At 46.9% G+C, this 9,711-nt stretch overlaps 1 long non-coding RNA gene across 1 annotated transcript; it reads left to right on the top strand.

Moving 5' to 3' along the window:
* The first annotated feature begins 1,518 nt into the window (after positions 1-1,518).
* On the top strand, positions 1,519-7,383 carry LOC109370762. The gene is made up of 3 exons (XR_004161857.1): positions 1,519-1,839; positions 3,203-3,343; positions 5,820-7,383. It is a non-coding gene; the product is annotated as an uncharacterized LOC109370762 (long non-coding RNA).
* The last annotated feature ends 2,328 nt before the right edge of the window (positions 7,384-9,711 follow it).

The raw sequence follows: 9,711 nt of genomic DNA, 5'->3' as shown, positions 1-9,711 counted from the left end.
TTGGAAACGTTATCACTGAGGTCACAGATGAGGTGCTGGGGAGGCCATCCCTCTGCACAGTGCCGCTGGGCTGCAGGGTGAAGCAGGATGGGTTTCTCTCTCCCTTTCCCTGTTCTTGCTGTCCCATCCCTGCAGGTATTCAAAACCAGGCTGGAAGGTGCCCAGGGGAGCCTGAGCTGATCCCCATGTCAGGGGATTGGAATTAGAAAGTCTTTATGATTCCTTCCAACCAGGCCAGTCTATGGTTCTACAATTCTGATTCCTTTGCTTCACCCACCACACAGGCCACCAAACCAAAATGAACATGAAGCAGTTGTATGAGCAGATAGCAGCTGGGAGCATCACAAGACGCACAGCCCATGGCACAGGGCAGAAGTGCTCCAGGGAAGGTTGTACATGCATGTATATGTGTTCCTATTGAGATCTCAGACCTCACTGTACACCAGAGCAAAGCAGCCTCAGCCTGCAGGAGCAATCTGGGACTCACTGTACCAGCACGTAGGGCTGGGGACAGTCTGGGCAGTGGCTCAGCTCCCTGCTGCTCCCAAGGCCAGGTCGTCGCCCGTCGCTGGGGATTTGGCTTCGGATCCCCTGCCTTGGACTTGGCAATGGCTCTGCCACAGCCTTCCTGTTCGACCTTGGGCCAGCTGCTTCGTTCTTCTCCATACCTGTGTCCCATCTGTTACAAAATGACTGGGTATATTAAAGGGATGGTGCGAAGAAAAGGAAACGGCGAGGCTATTATTAGCTGTTACACTAATAGGACCCAAATGTTCCTATTTTCTTTAGCAGCTCAAGAACTTAAGCAGGCAGAAAAAGGCTTCAGGAAAACAAAGCGTTTCCTCTCAGGAGCCCCCTCACAGAGGAGAGGTGTGTCTGCCTCTAGAGCTCTTCATGCATTTTATGAAATTGCAATGCCCACATTTTCCCTAACGGCCTTCATACCAGCCTGTGAAATGGCCCCAATAGCCTTTGGCTCATGGAAACCTTCCAACGCGCTCAATATTACCTGCAATGCCTGCATTAATCATAGCACACAGGTGCCAGAGCCACCGGGGGGAAGGGGAGGGGAGAGGGCAGGTAATTTATCGCTGCACATCCCCAGCAGGAGCGGCTGCATCAGTCCAAAAACTGCTCTGCTTCCTTGTTCCCAAAGTTCTTGGCAGTACAAATCAGGAGAGGGGGCTCTCTGTGACTCATCCGTCATCTCTAGCTTCGGGCTGCAACCTTTTCGTGACTGGGGGGGAAAAAAAAATTATAAATAAAGTGTGAGGGTGGGGGAAGTGACTAAGTGCAAAAAGTGGAAAAGGAAAGCGGAGCGCATTCCTGCAGCTCAGCATCCTGAGCACAGAGTGGGAGTCCTTCTGGGATGCTGAGGGGCATTGGGGGGAGGGACAGCACCGTTCAGAGGGATGCAGAGTTGTGATTTCATGGGGTGCAGTCAGTGCACTGTGGAAATGCATGGGTTTTTAATGTGGCTCATGGGTAGGGCGAGAGGGAAAAATGAATTTGAATGTTGGGGGATAAGATGGTTTTCTGGGTATCTGGTAGGTCGGTCTGCAATCTCAGAGTCCTGCTGTCCTGGGCTTTCTGGAAATGGTTAGCAGACTGAGGCCAGCTCTGTGCACTTACGTGGGCCTCCAGATCTGTATCGGGGCTACCAGGCTACCCAGCACATCAGGGCATGCACAAAGCTGGGTCCCTGCTTGGAAAGCTTCGCCTCCAGCTAATAATGCACATGCAGTAAAATAAAAAATCAACAAACCCCATGTGCCAGATGTAACTCTTTGTGCCCATTTGTTCCCCTTAGGTCCCATTAACGGAGGCAGCTGAAGAACGGTGAGCACATTTCCTTTCAGAAACATCCCCAAACTTAGTGACATTTGGAATCACATAAGACAGCTGCACGGTGAGATAACTTAAATGATGTATTCAGAAAGGGCTCAGTTCGGAAGGTTGCATCTTTCATAGGAGCCTGGCAACAAATTTGCGTTGTGTTCTTCAAACGTGGAATAACTCTTCCTCCTGGTTTACATATATTGATGAGCACACTTGAAAGATAGCTGGATTTCTGTACAGAGCAGTGCTTTCTTTTCCTGACACATGGATCCATCTGCCAACATCACAGACCTAATTAGTACTCTCTTATTTCTATTCACTGGCTGGCGAGCATGTGGCATCTTTCCACGAGCCTATGAAAAGCTCACTTCACGCAGACATACACCATATTGCACTGGGTGGGTTATGACCCCCACGAAGCTCATGTTTGCAGTTGCCTTTTCATTGAGGCTTAATGTCATGATAGCCAAAACAAGAGGGACCATCACCCAAAACACAGCCTGGCACAGGGACATGGGGACATGGATGGGAGCTACCAAGTCCCCGTCCCCTAAGAGCCACACATGCTGCATCTGGGTCACTGCAATTGTTTATAAGGACCTAATTGAAATTGGGCTTATGTAATGATCAAAAAATAACCATAAAAACAGCACAAGACTTGGTTGTAAGGGCAGAAGAGATTTGTGCAGTTTAATATGCCAAACGCAAAGGCTAGGAGAAGGAAACAACAGGGAGATGGCAATCCCCAGAGACCCAAATCTGAGAAAAGAGAATCAGAAAATGCCTTAAATAAAGCACAAAGAGAGTAGAGACATATCCGGCTCCATTTCTCCTCCAAGAAGAGCAATGCACACACACCCCAACACGGTCAGCCTCACAGGCCAGAAATATTGTGTAAATATGCACAAGAGGTTATTTCTCTTCCCATGCTGGGGAGAATTATTTGGCAGCCTCCTGCTGGTGTTAAATTAAATTACCCATATAAATAGCACTGGAGGTGATGGACAATAGCTCCCACTGGTTTACACACAGGCTGCCCCATAGCAGGTTGGAAGGTAGAGCTGCTGCAAAGTGCCCTGAAAGGTGCTTGTTTGAGTCAGAGCTCATCAAGCCTCCCCCTGGTTTACGTTACTTTGCAGACCTCCCCCTGCACCAATAAGCAGCTTCTGCTGTGCGAGAGCCCAGCTGATCCACTACCTGAGGAGTTAGTAGCAAAGTGCCTTAATTACTCTTAGCGTTATTCTGCATTTCCTCTAATTGTGCTAAAAATCCATAAAACGGTGCTTTTTGTGAACAAAAATTGCCTGCTCAATGACTCCCTTTCGCCTTCTTATTTTTTTGTTAAGTATCTCTTTCTTTGCAGGGCTACTCCCTACCACTCCTGTTGTTAATTAAAACAAGATCTTAACACAAATGAGAGAAGGAATTGTCCCCAGGGAAGCCATCAGAGCTCACATCCCACCGAGCTTACAGCAAACAGCATCTCAGGAACCAGTGACTCCAGGTATGTATGCACGATGTAAAATGCATCGTGAGGACTATATACAGTGTTTGATTTGCCAGGAAAATAGCAGCAGAGAAAGATTTAGCCCCGCTATTTTCTGATAGAAATGTGGGTATCATTGCTGGATTTGCACCCAACAAATAAAGGCACGGATAGGATCAGAGGAAAACTGCAGGCTTTGTTTCTTAAAATCAAAATCTCTCCAAGTGAAATGAACCCCTGGTGTGAGCACACTGAAGCTGATGGTGCTGTTGGGTGATCCAAGTTAACCTGACTTCTTCGAGTGCTCTGTAGTTATTGTGCTCATACTCTGCTGGCCAGGAGTGAGAGCATGAGGACTAAAGGCCGGTTCATGGCTTGATAGTGCTACGTTGCTATGAAGTATTTAATTTTATCCTCTGTGTGTGTTTTTGGGGACGCAGCACAAGCTACCTACAAGAAAAAAAAAACCTGCAGCCCAGAACCTGCAGAGGTGTAAAAAAAAACATAAGTAAAAGAGAGAGAGAGAGAAAATAAACCAACAAAAATCCATCAGAGAGTGTGAAATTCACCTGGATCATCCCTGAAGGTTTGCACTTTTGTATGATGAGAGCCACGTTAACAGGGAAATCTTGCAGCTTCTCCTCACCTTTTGTGGGTCTGCATGATGCTGTGGGGTGGATGTGAGGGCTGGAGGAGCTGCAGGAAATAGGGGAGTGTGGGGTGGATGGGGCTGTGCAGGAAGGCTCCCATTTCTGCTGCAGGGCATCACTGCAGTGAGACACCCACATCCCTGTGCCAAGGGACTGCACTTGGATGGGGCTGCACAAGGTGAAAGGCTTCTGGGTGCTGCTCCCAGAGTTTTGCTCTCTGTCCTGAGGGGGAGCTGGGAACAGAGGGAGCCCTCATTCTGCCTCTGGCCACAGTGCTCAGGGCAATAGCACTGCCTAGAGGATGGGGGGTGGCTCTTTTCTCACCTCAGTGCATCCTGAATAAAGCAAAAAAGCAGCATTTCCTCCTGACACTGACCTGCAAGAGAACAGCTGGAATTAAAAATAATAATTAAAAAAAAAGAAAAAGAAAAAGAATAAACAAATGCTCTATTATAAGCATATATGATGAGGATGTCCAACAACTGAAGTCCTCAATAACAGGTCTTTGTTTCTGTGTTGACTTAAGCTTCTGTGGTTTCCAGAAGGGCTGTACAATGCAGCATGTGCTGTGGCTGGTGTCTCCCCAAGCACTGTGAGGGTTTGTGGATAAAGGGAAGCAGGAAGAGAGGTAAAGAGGTGAAATGAAGGAGAGGAGAGCTAGCCATCTCGCTGCTCATCTAAATTGATATTTGATTTCTGAGTGTACCTCAACGTGGCATTGACAGATCTATTTCTCTCGCAGGACTGTCTGGTTTTATACATTTCAGGTTGCTGGTGCTATGTTGAGAAACCTCAGCTGACCCATTTTTTCCCAGCAGGAGCTTCTCAGGCATTAAAAAAGGGGGGATTTCTGTATCCAGTTGTGGCAGGGATGTGCTGGGCAGCTCATATATATACATTAAAAAGGGGAGGTCGGGGGGGGGGGCATGCAGAAACCCACCAGAGCCCTGAACCAAAGATAAAAGCTTAAATATGTGCACTGAAGTGTAAGGTTAAACAGAGAGAGAAAAGCCATTAGGGACAGCAGAGCTTGGGAAAGGAGCAGGAATAATTCTCGAGGAGAAAGTGTTGGCAAAGTGTATCTTCAAGACAAAGAAAACAGAAGTCAGAAAAACATGGTGAGATGCTGCTGGAGCTTCAGGCGATACAAATGGCTTTTTCTGCTCCAAACTGACTCTGGATGAGATCTCTGGCTCTGGAGGACATTGGCATTCCTCACTGCTCTCTGCCCCATGAGGACCAGCTGCCAGAACACAAACAGAGCAATGGTGTCATGGCAAGATAATAATAATAATAAAACACAGCAACCGTTTTGTTGGCTTGTCACCTATTGCAGCTAATGATTTAATTACTCTAATTCAAAGTTTTGCTAGATTCCATATCAAAGAATAAAAATCCAGTGATTGCAATGTCAGAAAGGAATAATATAATTAACGTATTTAGTGGTAACATAATAAACTGCTGATTGCACTGCATTAATCGGCAGAGATATGAAACATGGAGGCTGTGTAAGTGCTGGCATCGCCATAGGGCTGAGCTTTGCACCACCTCTGCAATGAGCCCCAAACCAGGGGGGGATGGGGACCCTGCAGTGCTCTTTGCCCAGCTCAGTCCTGGTGTTTCCCCCCCACAGACTCATGCCCCAGTTAAATGAATCACCATCTGATTCCCTGAGTTATCTGCAATGCACCAAGTCCAGAAGCAGTCACGTTCCTGAAGGAATAGGAATAGTTTGGTGATGTCCTCCACAACTTGGCTTGCTGGCCAGCAGCCAGCTAGAAACAGAGGAATTGTTTCTGCCTGACAGAACCTGATAACTTTATTTTTTAATTTCGTTGCTCCAGAGCCACGCAGCCAACAGAGGGAGCCCAAATTCACAAGCAATCCGCACAGAGCGTGGACCCGGGGAGCTGGATGCGCCGTAACCAACTCGTAGGGCACCCACTGCAAGCAACAGCCAAAACGCAGAGCAGGAAAACAGAGCAGCACCTCAGTAAGGAGACAGAAGGCCAGGCTGGAAAGAAAGGATATGAAACACGGAGAGAGGATAAGAGTTCATATTTTTAAGCTTATTCTGCAAAGGGCTTCCCTGCTCACAAAGGTGGAAATGATACTGGATGATATACGCAGGCAAATATGGATGTATGTGTATAATAATTACACGGAACACCAGTTTATTTTTTCAGATAACTTTCTGGCTGGAAAGGAAAGCTGCGTGCCCCTCTTCTTCCCTTGGTGAGCACAGGTGCCTGTTTGCCTCTGATGAGACAAGTTGCATCGTGCAGCAGTGTGCAAAGACAAGCACATAGCCAGACACTGCCTGCCCTGCCCAGACCCACATTGATCCCAAGGCATCTCTGTAACCACTCCATCGTATGGTAGCTTTCTCTTTGCCCGAGCTAAACACACTGCTATGCTATAGTAGTACCTAAAAGGCAGAGATGATTTAGCTCTAAGAGGCACAGCAGGTCTGGATTTCTCAGCACAGGGTCTGGGCTACGATGCTCAGCGCTGAGCAAACTGTGGTGTTTCAGAGCAGCAATGGAGAGATGTGTGTGTGCAGTGCAGGGATGCAGCCAGCTGATCCTCCATGCTAAATTCAGCAGCTGTGTGCTACATCTGACCCGAGAACAAACCAGGCAGTGCTGCAAAAAACCAGCACCGACCGTATCTTCAAATTAAAAGAATTCAGTTATGGAGTGCCATTTTATTTTTCCCTCCCAAAATAACAGAATTTGAATATATTATTTGAAAATAGACATTTTTTTGTTTTCCACCTCGCTGCACCTAATGATTGTGGTGTGATTATTAAACACTTCATAAATAATAATGTGACATTTTCAGATGGTGCGTCTGATTAAGCAGCCATTCTTCTCCCCCCGACTGTGGCTGTGGACAGATGAGATTGCTGCAGACACAGCAATCTTTGCGCCTCCTTCCCTGGGGAGTGGGGATCAGAAGTTGGCCCTGTAACCCAATTAAATCCGGGAGGAGATGAGCTGATCGCATCAGGCCGGCTCCAAAACTCACAGCCATCGATGGGAAGACTTGGCATTAACTTCTCTGAACTGCAGATCTGATTCCTGAGCACAGCGTGATGCATTTTCTAAGAAGGGTGTTTTACGCTCTGAGTCACTCCCTCTGCTGTGGGCCCTGGCTTCATTCAGTTCTGGTTTAGTATTAGGAAGAGCAAATGAGCAGTCCCAGAAGGAGAGAGAAGTAAATCCAGGGAACTCAGATACAAGCACAGGAAAGCAGTCTCATCGCTGGAGAAAATGGGTTTCATCTGCAACCAAAATAGCCTGAGAGCTCTCCCAGTGAGCAGTCAGAATCCTTTGGGGATCAATGCACTGCAGAGACACTCCTGGAGGAGTTTACTCCAAAAAGCATTTAGCGAAGTTACTTATTAAATAAAGAGCCAAAACCCAGTGGGATTTATCCCCTGATTATTCCAGTGCCCAAATATAGCTATGGTCCTCAGAGCCATCACACAGAGTGGGGGAGGTATCAGTGAAAGGGACAATCTCCCAACCCACATTCTCTCCTGCCTTGTGCTGCATTTGGATGAGTTAATACCACACAGAAAACCCAAATGTTTTCTTTTTTCCTGAGCACAACCACCAGCTCAGAGAAATGACCAAGAAAAGCAGCCCTTCTCCATGAGCCCTCCCAGCCATCTGCCTGGATATTGCTGACCTTTAATATTCTGCAGGCAGGAGGTGGGAAGGATGGGATAGAAACGGGGGGGGGAGGCGTGGAAAAAAGTCACTGCAGTAACAATGGCTTATTGCTTTTGGATAATCTCGCTCCTTGTACCGCTGCTAACATGGTAATATTTCCCCGCCTCCTGGATGTCAATAATGCACTAACCTCCCTCTCCCCCTGCATCAATAACACAACAGCCACTCTCTGCTTTCAGCGGCACTGATGAATTTTGGATTGCAGCTCTTCCCTAGGTCCGTACTAGCTCTTCCCTGCCTCCCACCCTCACTGCGTTTTAATTCAGCTTTAAAGACACTTACCATCAGCACTGTTTGGCCACAGCTTGTGAATACAGCTCATGCTGTATTCAAACTTAGCACAGCACAGGTGCCAGGATTTTCTATCAGTTTTCTATCAGTGCTGTTCCTTTATCTTTGTATATTCTCACTTGATAAGATTTGCTACAGGCTCTGTTCCATGTGTCTTCCAAGCTTGCTTCTCTAAGCTCGGTGCTTCTGAAAAACTGACTTAGTTTCAACAGGGAAGGTTCCCAGCTCACTCCTTGCATTGCAGCCAATTGCACTTACACCAGTTCATGAGTTATTGATCGATCATTGTTGGTTTAAAACATAAACATACACAAGTGCTCTCCACAGGCAAGTTAAGAAAATTAGGGTTAAAGAAATCGATATAATAACAACAGCTAAAAAGTAGTTAAAGTGATGGGGCAAGTTGGGGGGGAGGGGGGAGGGAGAGAGATCTGAAAGCACAATCTAGGGAGCTTAATATCAGAGAGCATATGGCAGAAATGTCCTGTAAGAGAATCCTTAATACTGGAGTGAGCTTCACATGCTGGTGAATATCACCTCTGCTGTATATCCAGTGTGGTTAAATTCAGGAAGAGGCTGATAATTTTCAGAAACGCTGCTCCTTGTAATGATAGTAGATGAGCTTTTGTGAGTTATGTTGAGAATTATTGGCAGGGGTTAGGTGATTTCCCACTGGTGCTAGAGGGAAAACATTGCTTGCAAATTACCAGCATTTGTCAGTACTAATACCACATCCCCCAGCCACCCAAACTGTCAACATTAATAGGTGTCTGTACAGCAAAATGGGGTGAAGACAGTCAGACTCGATCAGACCTTGAACTGAGAAGAGGAGTGTGATACCAGGAATAAAGGGATGGGAATGTGCTCTCAGTGCTCCTGCCTCACCCCCAGCACCCACCCATCGCTGTGTGGGTGGCACAGCTCTGCCAATTAGCACATTTGCTTCCCCATTTGCAATCCTTCCCATCACTGTTTCATTCACTAAGTAGATCTCTGTGAGCCTCTGCCATCCTCCCTCTTCCTAGTGTTTTCACCCTGTCTGTCGTCAGCACAGCATTTCCTTTTCCACCCAAGAACCAAACACAGGATGCAATGTGGGGAAGGCTTTCTGCTCCTGCTGGGCTCCCCTCCTGGTCCCCACATAGGGCAGGCAGTGCCAGGCCCAGCTGCAGTGACAAGAGGGATCCTGGGGACAGGGACCTGGCCAGGGCTCTGGGAATCTCCCTCCCAGCAGCAGTGATGTCTGCCCCTTGCAGCATCTTAGCCCACACATGTTCAACCCAAACCTGGTCTGGTGATTGGCAACCCTGCACATAGCAGGGGGATTGAAACTAGATGATCATTTTCAACCCAGACCATTCTATGATTCTGTGATTCTATGACTTTCTGTTTTTCTTACATGCATTAAATATATTTTATATTTTATATGCAGTCCAAGGCAATTTCTTTTTACTCTGTGTGATCCAGGCAAGGCAAAATTTGAGCACCCATTCTGATAATTAGCTAATCCGAACCTTAAGAAGTTGAGGTACTACTCCGGGTGCGGACAGACATGCAAATCCAGACAAAAGCAGCACAGATGAAGGGTGGCTACAGTGCTACACCATCGCCAGGATAGCAATATGTTTTGCTAAACTATTGCTTAAAAAAAAAAGATATGTAGAAACATAGAATGGCTTCGGTTGGAAGGGACCATAATGATCAT

Source organism: Meleagris gallopavo, chromosome 22 (assembly GCF_000146605.3).
Source record: "Meleagris gallopavo isolate NT-WF06-2002-E0010 breed Aviagen turkey brand Nicholas breeding stock chromosome 22, Turkey_5.1, whole genome shotgun sequence".
In the NCBI taxonomy this organism is placed as follows: Eukaryota; Metazoa; Chordata; class Aves; order Galliformes; family Phasianidae; genus Meleagris; species Meleagris gallopavo.
Note: the sequence above shows the minus strand (reverse complement) of the source record. Positions and strands in the feature narration are given on the sequence as shown.